The following is a 14,650-nucleotide window of genomic DNA, read 5'->3' as shown; positions in this document are numbered from 1 at the left end:
AATTCCTCTAAACATTACCTGTTGCTTCCTGTTACATGGCACAATAGTTGATTGTCTGCCTCCGTTGTGCCACGTTTTGTCATGTCAGCCGAAGCCACAGATGGGCTGAAAGCGGAGATGAAAGTGCTCTGCGCTCCTTTACAATCAGTAAGCCAAAAACCGGGGAATGCACTTTACATCAGATGCCCCCCAGCCATGGAGGTAATGACTGTTTTACCTTCAGCTTTGTAGAGATATCTGTGAGCTGTCTGATACGCAGAAAGTATGCACGGTGCAGAGGTGAGGGGGCAGAGGGTGTTCACAGAAAAAAGCCACATTTTCCTGACTTGTCAGAAATGTGCGGTGTTAAAGAACTCACTTTGTTTTACAAGCAGCTCCCAAGGATTTGCATTTTCTGTGGTTAGTTACAGAAAATGTGGGTAGTCCTCCTCCTGAAGGAGAGCCTTTCCCTCTGCCCCTTTGCTGACTCCTGGGGGGCCTGGTGTCTGCCCTGCCCTCCCCAAGGTGCTGCTGAAGGAAAACCTGCTCTGTTTGAAGATAACTCGGGTATGAAACTCAGGTATAACTCAGGTGCAACCATCCTCCTCTCATTCTGTTTCTCTCTCAGTCTCATCCTCAGTTTTGCTCTAATTTTATTTTTGGCTTTCTCCTTTCCATCATTATCCTGCATCAGTTTGCATCCTCTTTTGAAATACTGTTTATATTTTTCTATAGAGAAGAGAAGAAGGGAAGGGACTGAAAACAACAACAACAAAAAATCCCTAAAAATGAGAAAAGACAACAGAGAAGAGAGCAGGGCTATACAGGGCCCTTGGCATATGCCAAAAATGCAGCCCCAGCGTACCAGCAAGATCACACCCATCAGTTCTGCTCCCAGAATAAAATCTGAACAGCAGGAGGAAATCCCTTGCTGGATCCCTGGCCACAGCTATGCCAGGCTGTCCCAGAACCCAGACAGCAGTGTGTCACCATCCCAGTATCCTGCCAAACCCCCTGGAAGAGGTGGGACTCATTGTCCACCCTGAAGGACTATGCATTTTTTTTGGCTTTTGGCTGTTTTGGCTCTGGAGGAGGCAGATATTTAAATAAGCTGAGAAGCTCACCAGGCATGTCATGTCATAGAATCATAAAATAGAATGATTTGGGTTGGAAGGAACCTTAAAGCCCACTCAGTTCCAACCCTCCTACCTTGGGCAGGGCTGCCCCCCACCAGCTCAGGCTGCCCAGGGCCCCATCTGACCTGGCCTTGAATGCCTCCAGGGATGGGGCACCCAGCTTCTCTGCCCAACAGCTCTTCCTTTTTGCCCTGCTTGGACTCTGTCTTGACTGGCTGTGCTCTGAGCAGCAGTCCCATATGGCAAGGCAAGAGGAAGGTGCAATTAGGCTGGAGCACTTTATCCTCATCGATCCTGAATGCAGTGAGCTGGAAGTTGCTTCCATCGTGAACAAGCTAGTCCATTTGTTTAAGAGCAAAGTGTGCAGACAAGATGGGATTTGATTGCTGAGCCCACATATGAGCTTTGAGTTGAGGCACAGCTCTTCCAGCACACGGGGAGGGGAGAGACTATTTCCAGCTTTCAAAATCCTTGAAAAGCATCACTTCTGCCCCCTCCTAGTTGTATGACAGTGAATTTGCTTCATTAGTTAAGTGCCTCATGTTGCATTACTTTGTAAATTTTGATCAGTGCTTCCGCAACAAGATTCATTTTGCTTGCACCAGAGAATTGTGTTCTTGGTATCTCTGTTCTGCGTTTCCTACCAGCATTCCTCACAGTTGTTCTGATAGTGTCCTGGAGTATTCTTGTGGCACCTGGTTTCTGCTGTCCCCTTGAGATATTCCTTCTCTCAGACTCACAAAGCAGCCAATCAAGGACTCTTCTGCACCCATTCCTCAGAAGCAGCCACACCACCAAGTATATTTCAGCAAAAAAATCTCAGAACAATTGCTTTTCCTCCAAGCTATGATCACAGCAGCTCTGCAAACCCTGTATTTAAGAGCCAGTAGGGAGTGAAGCAGGTAACAAACACGGGGCGGCAGGACGGCGAGGGGGATGTTGGACAGGGGTTTCACTGATTGATATTCAGTGGGTGAACCTCTGTTTTCTGCCTGCAGACAAGATGGGGAGGCAGGGGCCAGCTGTGAGTGGAAGGAGAGAGACCTGGCGGTGATGGCTTGACTGTTGGACTTGATCTCAGAGGTCCTTCCCAATCTTCCAATCTTAATGATTCTATGATCCTATGAAAGAGAAGGGAGAAGAAGAGGAGGACAGCAGCAGGCTGGTGATATGGAGCTGGCGGTGGGCCCAGTGAAGGACTCTAGTCTGGCCAGAGTACTGCATTCCGTTAATGTTACCCCTCTGTCTTCCCTCATCACTGCAGAACTGACAGATCCAAATACAGCAGAACATATGCATTCAAGCATATCGCATTTTTGCATGATTTTTTCAGACCCACTTTTCTGCAGAGGAATAAATATTCTTACAGAGTAAGGCAGAGAAATGTTTGTGATGTGTTTAACTCCTATTCAAAACAAACCACAAATTAGACTCCTCAGACCAGTGCATGACCAACTCTGGTGCTAGAGGCTGGGCTGTCCTTGCAGGGAGGCACACTCTGTGTCTTGATTTCCGTAGCATTAACACTGCTTACTAACACACTCAGTGAAATGTATCTCTTGACCCTATTAGCTGACGTAGAAGTTTCAGACCAGACTGCCCACGGGGTGTAAGGGCAGCTTTGTCTGTGCCTGAGGCTGTGCTCTGCAGGAATTCAGCCACAGGCAGGGGATCACAGTGCTGCTCTGATGATCAGTTAAGTGCTACATGTTAAATAGTCATCTCATGAACTACTCACTGGAACAAGAATGAGATCTCTGGTCTCCCCTCCTCACTAGTGATTGAGCACTGAGTCTGAGAGCACTCTCACTCTGTCTCTCCCTGTGGTCCAAATGATTTTTAATGACTCCTTGCAAAGTGAAGCATTTCAGCAGTAGGGGCTGATGTTCCCTCTTTTTCCTCTCTGGAAACTCCTGGGGTTTGAGACCTCAGAGGCAGAGAGCAGCTCGGTGCCAGCAGGCATCTGAGTGGGAGATCTCATTATTGTGCTTCATCACAGCACTACCAGTGCTATGCAGGATTGTGCTTGGGTCATTTAAAAGTGGCAGTGTGTTAGTTTGTTATATACAATAAATAAATGATCTCATTAAAAATATTTTATAAGAAAATGAGCACATATTAACACTACAAACTATGAAACATTTGAATTATCTACTAATGAATAATAAATGGGAAGCTTGCTTCATGAGACAGAAAAAATAAGCTGAAAATAGGAAACTTGGGGAATTTTGTCTGAAGTAGAGGCTTGGTTCTACATTCAGAAAGGATGCATATTATACTTTGCAGTTTAGATTACAGAAGCAGCTACAGTGAAGAATTATTTAACAAATTGGAGACATTTGGGCATTCACCCATAAAAAGTCCAGTGATGACCTTACTGCACAAAAATTAATTTAAGCTGCACAAAATGAAAATCAACATAATTAAAAAAAAAAAGCCACAACCCACTACATTTTCTATGTTAAAATCTGAGGATTCTACAGTTTTTCACATCACAGTCAGAAGAGGGAAAACTGCCGTGCCTGGGGCAGGGTGAGGGGCACTCCAGCCACATGCTAGCCATGACCAACCTGGACCACCGTGTCCCAGTGCTGGAGTTCTGCCTTGGCTGTGTTTGGTTTGCTAGAACATATGTGGGCTATTTGTCCATGGATGCTTCAGCACAGGAAAAAACACAGCCATGGGAAGAAGCCACATGTTTCCATCTGAGGATTTCTTCCATTAGGGGGTCAGAGAATCCAAATCAAAGCACTGAAGTGTTCTGTGCATGCAGTGAGTTACCTCTAAAGGGGATTAGGGCACACCCAAAACAGAGTCAACAAACTGCTCGTGTAGAACATCCCTGTTCCTTGACTGCATCCATCATATATAACCAGACTGAAAAGTGCATCTTGGCATTAATTATTGGCCGATTTCCTGCAAATCCTTCTGCTCTAGGAATTAGTCCCTAAGTAATTAAATGTTCAAAACAGCAGAGAAGACATCTCCAAATGTGTCTTTGGTCATCTACAGAGGAAGCATGGTGTAATTTCTGGTATCTTGATGGTGCTTCAGAACAGCTGAGCAAATTCTGAGTAATGTGGTGAGTAAAGTAATGATGACTTTGTGATAGTTAATATTGTCATAGAAATAGCTTGCCAGGATGGTAAGAGCAAATACACACTGGTGCTCATGAGTTTGATGCTATGGCGTGGGCCAACCAACCACACAGAGATCTGGGCAGAGGTTACATGAGAGCATAAGGCCTGGAGCTGACCTGTCTGTGCCCTGCTTGTTAGGGGCTCTGTGAGCTCTCTGGCCACAGGCTGACTCTCTCAAGAGAGGGAGTGGGAAGGTTTTGTAGGTGAAAGGAGCATATGGCACACCTTCATCACTGGTGAATGTGATGCAATGAACAGATTTAGGGCAGGAAGGCAAGAAAAGGTGAGCATCGTGGTGAGAGGCATGCGAAAACACCTCCTCCTGAGGTGATGGAGGAAAGGAATCCACAGGTATAGTCTCTCATTTGGTTACAGGGAAATGTGTGGAGTAAAGTCAGTTTTCTGGGCTCATGTGGTTGTGCTTTTTCTCAGTTCCACCTCAAGACAGCCAAGACCTGGGAATCCTCCCTAGGCTATGAAAAAGTGGTTTCTTATCACCACTTGTTTTCTCATGCAACAAGCAAAAGAAAGGTGAAGCAGAGGAATCAGGCCATGCCTTGAACATCTGTGATTCATGGTAATGTTGGACTGTGTTTCTGCCCTCCTGGTGTGTGTTTCAGGGCTTTTATATGTGCCAGCCAAGAAAGACAACAATGTGGCTGGTTTTCCACAAGCTCTACTCTTGACTGGATTTGCTGTGGAAATACCGAGCAAGTGGCAGTGGTAGAAACAGTGGAGCATGGTTGGGATATGATCACTGACCTGAAGAAATGTACGTTAGCGCAGAGACACGCTGTCCCCAGGGAGCAGGAAACAAACCTCCAAGAAACCCAGCAAAATGCTTCATTTCATATCTGTGCTGTGAGAGCTCTCCTAGATTTTGGCAGATGGTGCTGTAAGTGCCAAGTATGTGCCAAATACCTACAAAAAAAAAAAAAAAAGAATTAAAATCCAAATTTACTGAAACATGGGAATGTCAAAATACTGGGTCAGACCAGCACCAAGCTGGGCGTTTGGTAGTCTTAGCTTTGAAAGATAATGTCATGTCTACTATTTGTCTGGAACAAACACCTGGATGTCATGGCTGAAAGGAATATGGAGAAGGGCAGCCCAGGCACTTGAGAGAAGCTGTCCCCTGGGTAATATGGTGCCATGGAAATATAATCTGATGGGCAAAGTCACCAGATGGTGCTATTGTGCACACTATCCCTGAGCTTGTGTGACCCTTGCGATCACTTTGAAAAGACACATGGTTTCTGAGAGGTGACGTGTGGTTTCTCTTTGGGATGAGTTACTGGTGATAGGGTGGTTTGCATTCTCTCTATGTCCCTACCTGGACGGAAGCTTGTAGTAGTGACACAACACTAGATATGTAACCGTTATATATTATATGCATAGAATCATATAGTTATATATATGTATACATATATTTGTGTATTTGCATATGTAAATATTCTAGGTCTGTTCTGAAAGTAATGCCTCCTGTTTTATTACATTGGCCCACGACATCAGAGGCGGATGTTGGTGGTATGGCTGTAGAGGGTGAACTTTTCTGGAAATATTCTGTGACATGTTGTTGCCGTGTGACAGATGGCAGCAGAGGGGCAGTCTGACAAAATGATGTCTGACATGGAAGGGCGGATGAAGCAAAACTGTGTCACTGAATTCCTCCATGCAAAAAAACATGCACCCACAGACATTCATCGACTCTCACTGAATATTTATGGAGACCAAACAGTGGATGTGAGCACAGTGAGGAGGTCAGTGGTGCCTTTCAACAGCAGTGACAATGATGTGAAGGACAAGCCACATTCTGGATGGCCATGCGCAGCTGTCACACCACAAAATGAAGAGCGTCTTGATCAGCTCATTCGTGTGAATCAGTGGATTACGACCAGGGAATTGTGTACAGAGCTGAATATTGGCTTGAATAGGTTGGAAACAATGGTAACAACATTGGAATATCTCAAAGGTTGTGCCAGGTGGGTCCCGCAAATGCTCACACACTAACAGAAAGAATACCATATGCAAGTATGTCAGGACCAATTAAACCAATACGAGGCTGATGATGACAGTTTCCTAGGTCTCGTCATTACCAGTGGTGAGATGTGGTGTCACCACTACAAGCCAGAGTGACAACAGCAGTCCATAGAGTGGTGACATGTGAATTCTCCATTGAAGAAAAAGTCCAAGATGCAGCTCTCCACAGGTAAAGTGATGTGCACCGTCTTGTGGGATAGGAAAGGGGTGATCCTTCTGGATTTCCTGGAGCCCAGACAAACCATCAACTTCAACTGTTACATCACAATGCTGACTAAACTGAAGGCTTGAACTTCTAGAAGGCAACTTTTCTCCTGCAACACAATGTCAGGCCCCATAACAGTTTGAAGAACGTGGAGCACTTTGCCAATCTTGGACAATCCTACCACATTTGCCATATAGTTTGGAAGCCTTCTGACTTCCATCTATTTGGGCCAATGAAAAATGGACTGCATGGGCAACATTTTCCTAGGAACAATGTTGTCATAGCAGCTCTGAAACAGTGTGTCACCTCCGCTGATGCAGATTTTTACAAGCACGGCATGCAAGCTCTTGTTCATCACTGGTGAAAATGCAGAACTAATTAACTGGTGAAAATGTAGAGCGAATGGTGGTGACTATGTTGAAAAATAGTGTTTTGTAGCTGAGAATTTGCTCGATCAAACAGTTATTGTGCTCTTTATATCTGTTGTAGTTTCCATGGAAGGAGGCGGTGCAGTCAGTGCAACCTATGTATATTTACTTATAAAGACCACACCAAATTATAACTATATAACACATAATACAGAGTGTACTTCTATGGTAGTACCGATGGCCTACAAAACCTATCCAGCACTTCCTCTGTGGGATCTTATCCTCAGAGGGAATACACTGCCATTTTTGGTCATGCTTGCTGACCTTGGGATCAGCTGTGGGAACCAGCTATTTTGGCCCTCCCTACCCAGAGTCTTGCTCTCCACCACCATTACCAAATGATGCTAATGAAGGTGACTGTGCAGGAGGATAAAGGCAGATATGCCTTTGCAGAGCTCCACCAAGGGACAAAATCTGAGCTGTAATAGAATGCTGTCTGTACAGAACATGCCAAGGTGGCTAAGCCAAGACTTGACTTTTGCAGCCTGCAGAGGTAGGGGTTTATAGCTCAAACTATAGAACACGTGAAACTTTGCATCAGCTGCCCATATACAAGTCATTGCAGGGGCAGTTATTTCCTTGTGGACAAAGCGTAGGGTAAAAAGACTTGGGTGATTGCTCCAACCTTGGCTGTTGCAGCATCTGCAGACAGCAGGTGAATCCGGCAAACACTGCTATCAGGGTCAGAGACTTGGGTAACGCCCAGGATTATTGGATGCTCAAGCTTGTCAGTGAGAAATATTTCATTTTCTGCAAGACTCTTAGTGAACTTGTTTTCTCTAGTGACTGTCCTCAAATTCCTTTTTTTGTTTTAAATGAATAAGCAGTAATCTCACCAGTTTCTAAACAGTGCTCATACCAAAAGTGTGACCCTGAGATTCCAAGTGACAAGTGAAGGGTGCTAATAGGTGTTTTAAGAGTTCCATTACAACAGATACATCTTTCAGTGGGTACTTTGGAAGGTATTTCTGTAATTTTTTTAAAACTCTAGGTCTCTAAACCAAGTAGTGAATTATGCAAAGCAAGATGTAAAATTAAGGGTGATATAAAGCACTAGTCTTTTTGAGAGCTTGTGGTTAAATAATGCTTTACAGCACTGTAACACTTCAAAGGACAATGACTTTTGCAAGGGCTTGATGTGAGGTTCAGCAGGTTCCACTGACAGCCACAAGAGGAGGGATGGAGGATCCTTGGCCACCTTACGGGGCTGCCCAGTGAGGGGAGGGCTGTAAGGATGTGTTCTGCCCTGAAAAAGCCACGAGGAGAAGCAGCACTGGCTGTCAGGGCCCCCATGCAGGGCTGGGGCTGGGGACGGGGCTGGGGCACTCCCTGGAGGGGGTACAGCTACCGGAAGGGGATGCAGCGGCATCCATATGGTTTCAGCACCAGACACAGGACTTGAATCAATAATACAAGAACGCCTGTGGTCGGCGACATTTCTGGCCACAGCAGATGGACCACCATTCAAGGAAGGGTTTGAGGCTTCCTCTGCCTGAGGGGATTTTAAACCACATTCCCACATTTCAAACAAGTACCCTCATCTCTCTCTGGCCTGTAGGTCCTTGTGGAAACGGCAGCACTGCACAGCCAGATTTGCAGGAATCACAGAGCTAGCAGGAAAGAGAGCACAAGGCAGGAGTTAGAGGGGTGCTCGGATGGGCAGCACCGTCCTGGCGTCTGCACCTCAGAGCACCTCCATCCCAGGAGACACCATACCTCTGTGGCCATGACCCTGCACTACCTGATCTAACTTGAGGTTGGATTTCACTTTGAAGTTGGCCCTGCTTTGAGCGGGGGTTGGACTAGATGACCTCCAGAGGTATCTTCAAAGCCAAGATATTCTGTGATTCTGTGCTTCCACCGCTGTTTTTTATCCAGTTGCTGTTTCATGTAAAATCCCTGGGTGAAGTCCCCTGGCCATTAGGTACAGGCGTGTTCCTTCTTGCCTGCTCTACCTCTGCCTCCATAAATCTCAGGAAGCTCAGCTATGGAGGTACAGAGTCCTCAGTGGGTTTTTAGTTAATGCATAAAGATTAAAAGCTACTACACACCAGTAAAGGCAAGACTCTCAGAGACACTCTAAATTAAGTAAAACCTCCATTAATTTGATCAAAGAACTAAATTATACATTATAGTGATTTGTAGAACACAGGATTATTTAGTTCTATATAAAACTTTGCACATAAATCTGTGTTTATCCAGTACCATTCAGTAAAGAAATAACTCCAGCATCTCAGTGACAGAAATCGGATACATTTAATCACGGCAAAAGACGTTGTTAATGTATTATTTGTGTATAAATACATGCACATAAATGTAATCAGATACAAAAACATTTCATTAAATGGATCCTGAAGAGCAGCTACATTTACCGTAGATTTTAATGGAGAATAAGAAAATCTATATTTTAATTCTGATTTAAATATATCTGAATTTTTTTCTCCATTAGGTTTATTTATGAAAAAAAGCAGTATACACTGTATAGCTAAAGATACAAAAATATACATTAACTCAGACAGTGGATAACAAAAATGCTGTTTTTTGACATTTTTAGGGTGAACAAGGCTATACTTAAAAAACAAAAGGTTTGTCAATCTGTGTCCTGTTTTCAACCCACATTATTTTTCCATAAAGTAACAAGTTTCAAAACATGGTGTGTTCTACAGCAGATGAAAATATTTAGTACATTAAATTTATGGCCCAGGGCAAAAAGTTGAACTTGGGAACCTATTTAAAATGCAGTGGAAGTCTGTAAAGATAATGATGGGGAGTTGAAAGCAGCGAAGCCTCAGACAGTCATATCTCAATAACAAAGAGGTAATACTTTGCTGCAGAGGCTTTCTCAGCAACAGTTGGTCCATTTTTGTCATTATGTCTAATCAAGTCCAGTCTTGCCTCAGCCTCCGCAGCCAGCAGACACCCAGCACTTAAATATAACCGTATGTGTCCAGTGTGATTACCAGTGCTGTAAGGCGCACCCGGCTCTGTCCTCTTGCCTCCAGCTGGTCTCGGACCTTGTGGTATCACATTCCAGGTTTTAGCCGCTGAACGTGTGTGCCCATGGCATCTGAGCCTGCCTTTTGCTGGGGGTCATGGGGAAAGAGGCATAGGGGCCTGCTGTCGCACATGGGGACAGACAGGGCACAGCATCCCCATCCCAAAGTGCCTGCAGGCCCAGGGTGAAGGACAGCAGGCATCATGCAGGGGAAGAGGGGAGGGAAGAGGCAGGGGCAGGAGACATTTGAAGTGCCTTCTGCAGTGGCACCGGAAAATTCATTAGCATCAGTCCGTGGTAGGAAATGAAGAATGCACCAAGGAACAAACAGGACCCTCCAGCACTTTGCAAGGTAAACAACCTTGTTGGTAGGTTGCTGAGGCTTTAATATTACCCACATGGCTTAATACTTTTTATGAGATTCCTATTGTGACCCGATAATTAGAATAAAGTCATTAAATTACCCCTATTGCTTATTAATTGTGCCCAGGCATTGGAATCCCAATTGTGGCTTTCAATACATTTTTATGTAGATTTTGGTAAATAACATCTACCACCCTGGAGAGGGGATGAGCCGTTTCCCAGCTGGGATGTGAAGCAGGGCTGTATTCTTCCCTCCTGAGTTTTACCAAAGTCCCCAACCCCATGGTCTGTCCCATAAGGTGATGCGGCATCTGACAAGGACAACGAGGCGGCACAACTTGGGTTCTCTTTGCTGCTCTACAGTGGCTGTGATCAGTGTTTGACTCTTGCCAAAATCCACTGTGTAGTGTTCTGTTTCCAGAGGAGGTAGGCAGAACCTCACAGTATCACAGAATCATAGAACCACTGAGACTGGAAAAGACCTCTTCAGGTCATCTAGTCCAACTGTCGACCATGCCCACTAACCACGTCCATCAGCACTAAATCTCCACATTTCTTGAAAGGGTCCCTGATGATCACCTTAGAGGCCACTTCTAGAATCGCAGGATTACTTCTATGGACACAGGCACTTCTCTGAGCCCATGGGATGCTGCTGCAGCTGGGGTCAGGGCTTATGCTCAAGCTGTTGTGAAATGACCTCTCCTTGTAGCAGGTTGTACATCCAGCTATGGAAAGAAGTCCTTGGAGATACGCTTCTGCTGAGTGGTTTTTAGGATTGCACTTTGCCTTTTGGTGCAATGAAATTGGGAAACACTGGGGAGAATAGAAATGGGCAGAGAACTCCACTGCCTGTACAATGTGTCCCACGTGCACTGCAGGCCTGGAGGAGAATGGTCCAGGCAAACTGATACATATCTACACTATGGATAAGCCAAACTGTGATTTTAGTGAGGAAACAGAGATGACATACAGTGTACCAGAGAAGAGAAAGGGAGAGCCCATCCACCGCCTTTCCTGCCCTTCACTCAAGTGCTGCTCTGAAGGTGGGCAGGCAGTGAGGGAACACAGAAGAATGGGTAATCGGTGGTCCTGCACTCCTCCCCTCGAAAGGAAGTGGGGTTGCTAATATTATCTGTATTTATTGTATTTATGTGGCACTGAGCTCATCTTTGAGACATCTGGGCCCACCAACAGTAATTAAAATGAACAACTGTTGACAGCAGTTGTCACGAATTGAACAACTGGCATAAATCATGCTGCCTGCAGTCCCAGCCGTCTCTCCCAAGGAGGGGATAAATACCATACAGCCAAATTAAGAAAGCACTGCGGATAGCAAATGCTCGCGCAAAGGCGCGGAGTCAAAACATGCCAGTGCTGGTCTCTGGTCCTGCAGGAGCAGGTCCCCTGCCCAGATGCCCTCCTGGAAGAGTGGACTGTGCCCCCACCACCCCCATCACCCACCCCCCAATTCCACCTACAGCACACACACAGCACGCTCTCTGGCTACAGGGAAAGTTAAAAACAGCAACAAGTTCTATCTGATAATGGAATTTGCGTGATGGGCAAATACTGCTCCCTTTGCAGTGGACAGAAGTCTGAAGCTAGTTACAGCACAGAGCAAACCAAAACCCTACCCCAAGCCACTGGAGACTCACACCATTCAGACTTCTTAAGCGCTGTGAGCGCTGAGGTGCCAGCAAGCTTGCTGAAGTGCAGATCCCTCCAACTCAGTGTCCCATCCCCTGCTGAAGCCAAAAGTAGCCATTTAGACAATGGCGTAACCACGGGAGAAGCAGAGCTGATGCCGCCTTCCAAGCAGTTCCCTACACAACCATACCCTGCACCTTCCCTTTGCTTCACACAGCACAGAGCCCTTCTAAAGGGTGTTACCAGAACTGCCTTGGTGCTGATGCTCTTCTGCAGTCACTGGACACAACAAAACTGGCTGAATGAAAGAAAGAATCAGACAGAGACACCTGCCCTGGGGCTACGGGGCAGCTCAGAGCCCAGCATGGCCAGCTGAATGAAGCGGGCTGCAACTCATCCACAGCCCCAGCGATGAAGGTGGGACAGAAACGTGGGATAATATTTCAGGAAGCTCATTGGCTCGAGTGGCACTTGCTCACAGGGCGCGTTCCCAAGTTTTGCATTCATGTGGCTGCAAATAGGTGCAGATGACCGTGCCTTGTCGCATAGCTTGAGGAAGTGCAGGGAGCTGCTTGCAAGACGTGTGGTAACAATCAGGGCAGGAGGCACAGCGGTAGGTCAGAATGTGTCCAGCACTGTCCCCAGCAATGCCTCACTGCTGCGCATGGAGTGGGTGGCACAGAGCAGCCCTGTTCCTCTAGGCCTTGGCAATTGCTTGCAGTGCAGTGCTGGTTCGGGCTTGGCTGGCTTCGACCTTCAGATCTCTCTCATTAAAGCTGTTTTACAGAGGTGCTAAAATGGGCTTGGGGCCTCACTTGATGGTATTTGTTCCTCTTTGCTTGCTTAGCAGCAATTGTATACTCCTGCAGATCGAGATAGCTCCCTGTGTCTGGATTCAGAAAAACTCCAATTTTCTGTTTTTTCTCAAAGTGATATATAAAGGAGCAACATGCACCCCTTCAAACTACATTTTTGGCTTTCTTCTTGCCTTTATTTATTATGTGTTTGGCTCCAGTCATGGGTTGAGGCATCATTACACCAGGCACCATGCAAACACAGAACAGGACTGCCAGTGCCTAGAACAGCTTGCCCTCTACATAGCATAAATCAGTGCTGGGACAGTAGGTAGAAAAAAGTGTTAATTCACATCAGCATGCTCCCATCTCGGAAAAGAGAAATGGATGAGCTCTGCTTATCTTCACATGGCCTTGATCATGCTCTCGTCCATCATGCCTCCAGCATCTCCGTTGTTCTTGATGATGATCCCTCCAGTCCATCTCTGAGCCCCTTGCTGGTGAGTAGCATGCTGTGCAGCACGTACAGCTCCGCCAGACAAATCCACTGGGTGATATGCATTCATAATAGTGCTTCTCTAACACAGAGAATGCCTCTGGTGACTGGAGGGAGGATTTGGACTTAGCTCTAGGTCTTCAGAATTTGTCTTTATTAATGACATTTGAATGGAAATAATAAACTTGTTTTATTTGGAGTGTGAGAGATGTGTCTTGAAAGGCAGTAGTTGTGGTAGAGTTTTGCTTTTGGTGAGATCAAGTAAACAGTGATCTATCTAGATGGATACGACGTCCAAGTACTTCCCCAGCGCAGGGGCTGAGCTGTTGGCTCTGCCTGCTCTGTTTGCACTGCCCGATATAAAACAATCTGCATACCATAATCTGAAAGGAAAGGTCAGCCCGAAGGTCACGTGTTTTAAGGGTGCTACTTCAAAGACATTTATCTCCTTTACAACACCATTAAGTCCCTGGTAATGGTCTATTGTCTTTCATCATCTCAACCTCTTCACCTGTGTGTTTACGTTGGGCCGTCCCCCTGATGAGGGCGAGGGGTGGGCAGGTGCGTGGTGGCTCCTGCTTGACGGAGCACACTCCATGTTATTTGAGAAAGTGGCAGGCTGTAACAAGGCCATCAAACTGCAACCACAGCCAGTGGTTATTTAAATGCTGCAGACTTCAGCTGTTGTTTCTCATCCAGCTGTTCTTACCTCTTTTGATTCCATCATTCAAGCTGGTATCTCCACCAAGCTGGCTCTTCTACTATGGCTACTCCTTGTTATTTCCCCTCATGCAGCTCTCTCACCCTGGTGCTATGCAAAGCTGAGTTTGTTCATCATCCCCAAGGAGCATAATGGCTCCTTTTCACTTAATTTTCCTTTTTACAATGGAAGATGTAAGCTGGCCTTATCATCACTATTAGTCTATCACCCCTGAGGCAAGATCTCCACTTCTCGCTGCAGTAAATTAGACACTGTCCCATTGACTTTGGTGTTCATCACTACAGCTGATACACACAAAGCAAGCTCCTTCCTTAAAGACCTCGGTGATGCTTCCCAGGGTGATCAACTCCTGAATAAATGCCCCTGTCCCATGGGCATCTCCTCAGGGTTTCCAGAATAACACTGATGGAAATTCATCCTGAATGAAATGCAGCGGATGGTGCATTTCAACTGTGGCGACAGTGACAGTGGGTCAAGCCCTCTGGTGCAGATTTTTACAACCATGGCATGCAGGCTCTTGTTCATCAGTGACAAAAGTGCACAGCTAATGGTGGTGACTATGTTGAAAAACAATGCTTTGTAGATGAGAATTTGCTCTAGTAAATAGTGTTATTGTGCTCTTCCCATCTGTTGTCTTTTCTATGTAAATAAATAGGAGGCATTACTTCTGGAGCAACCTACATTCTTAAGGGCTCAGAATATGTCC

At 45.8% G+C, this 14,650-nt stretch overlaps 1 long non-coding RNA gene across 1 annotated transcript; it reads right to left on the bottom strand.

Annotated features, from left to right (window-relative positions):
* On the bottom strand, positions 1,309-14,329 carry LOC110394648. The gene is made up of 3 exons (XR_002435772.1): positions 6,352-14,329; positions 5,018-5,176; positions 1,309-2,236 (listed from the first exon to the last, which is right to left on the bottom strand). It is a non-coding gene; the product is annotated as an uncharacterized LOC110394648 (long non-coding RNA).

Source organism: Numida meleagris, chromosome 2 (assembly GCF_002078875.1).
Source record: "Numida meleagris isolate 19003 breed g44 Domestic line chromosome 2, NumMel1.0, whole genome shotgun sequence".
NCBI lineage: Eukaryota > Metazoa > Chordata > Aves > Galliformes > Numididae > Numida > Numida meleagris.
The sequence above is the reverse complement of the archived record's forward strand: the minus strand, read 5'-3'. Positions and strand labels throughout refer to the sequence as shown.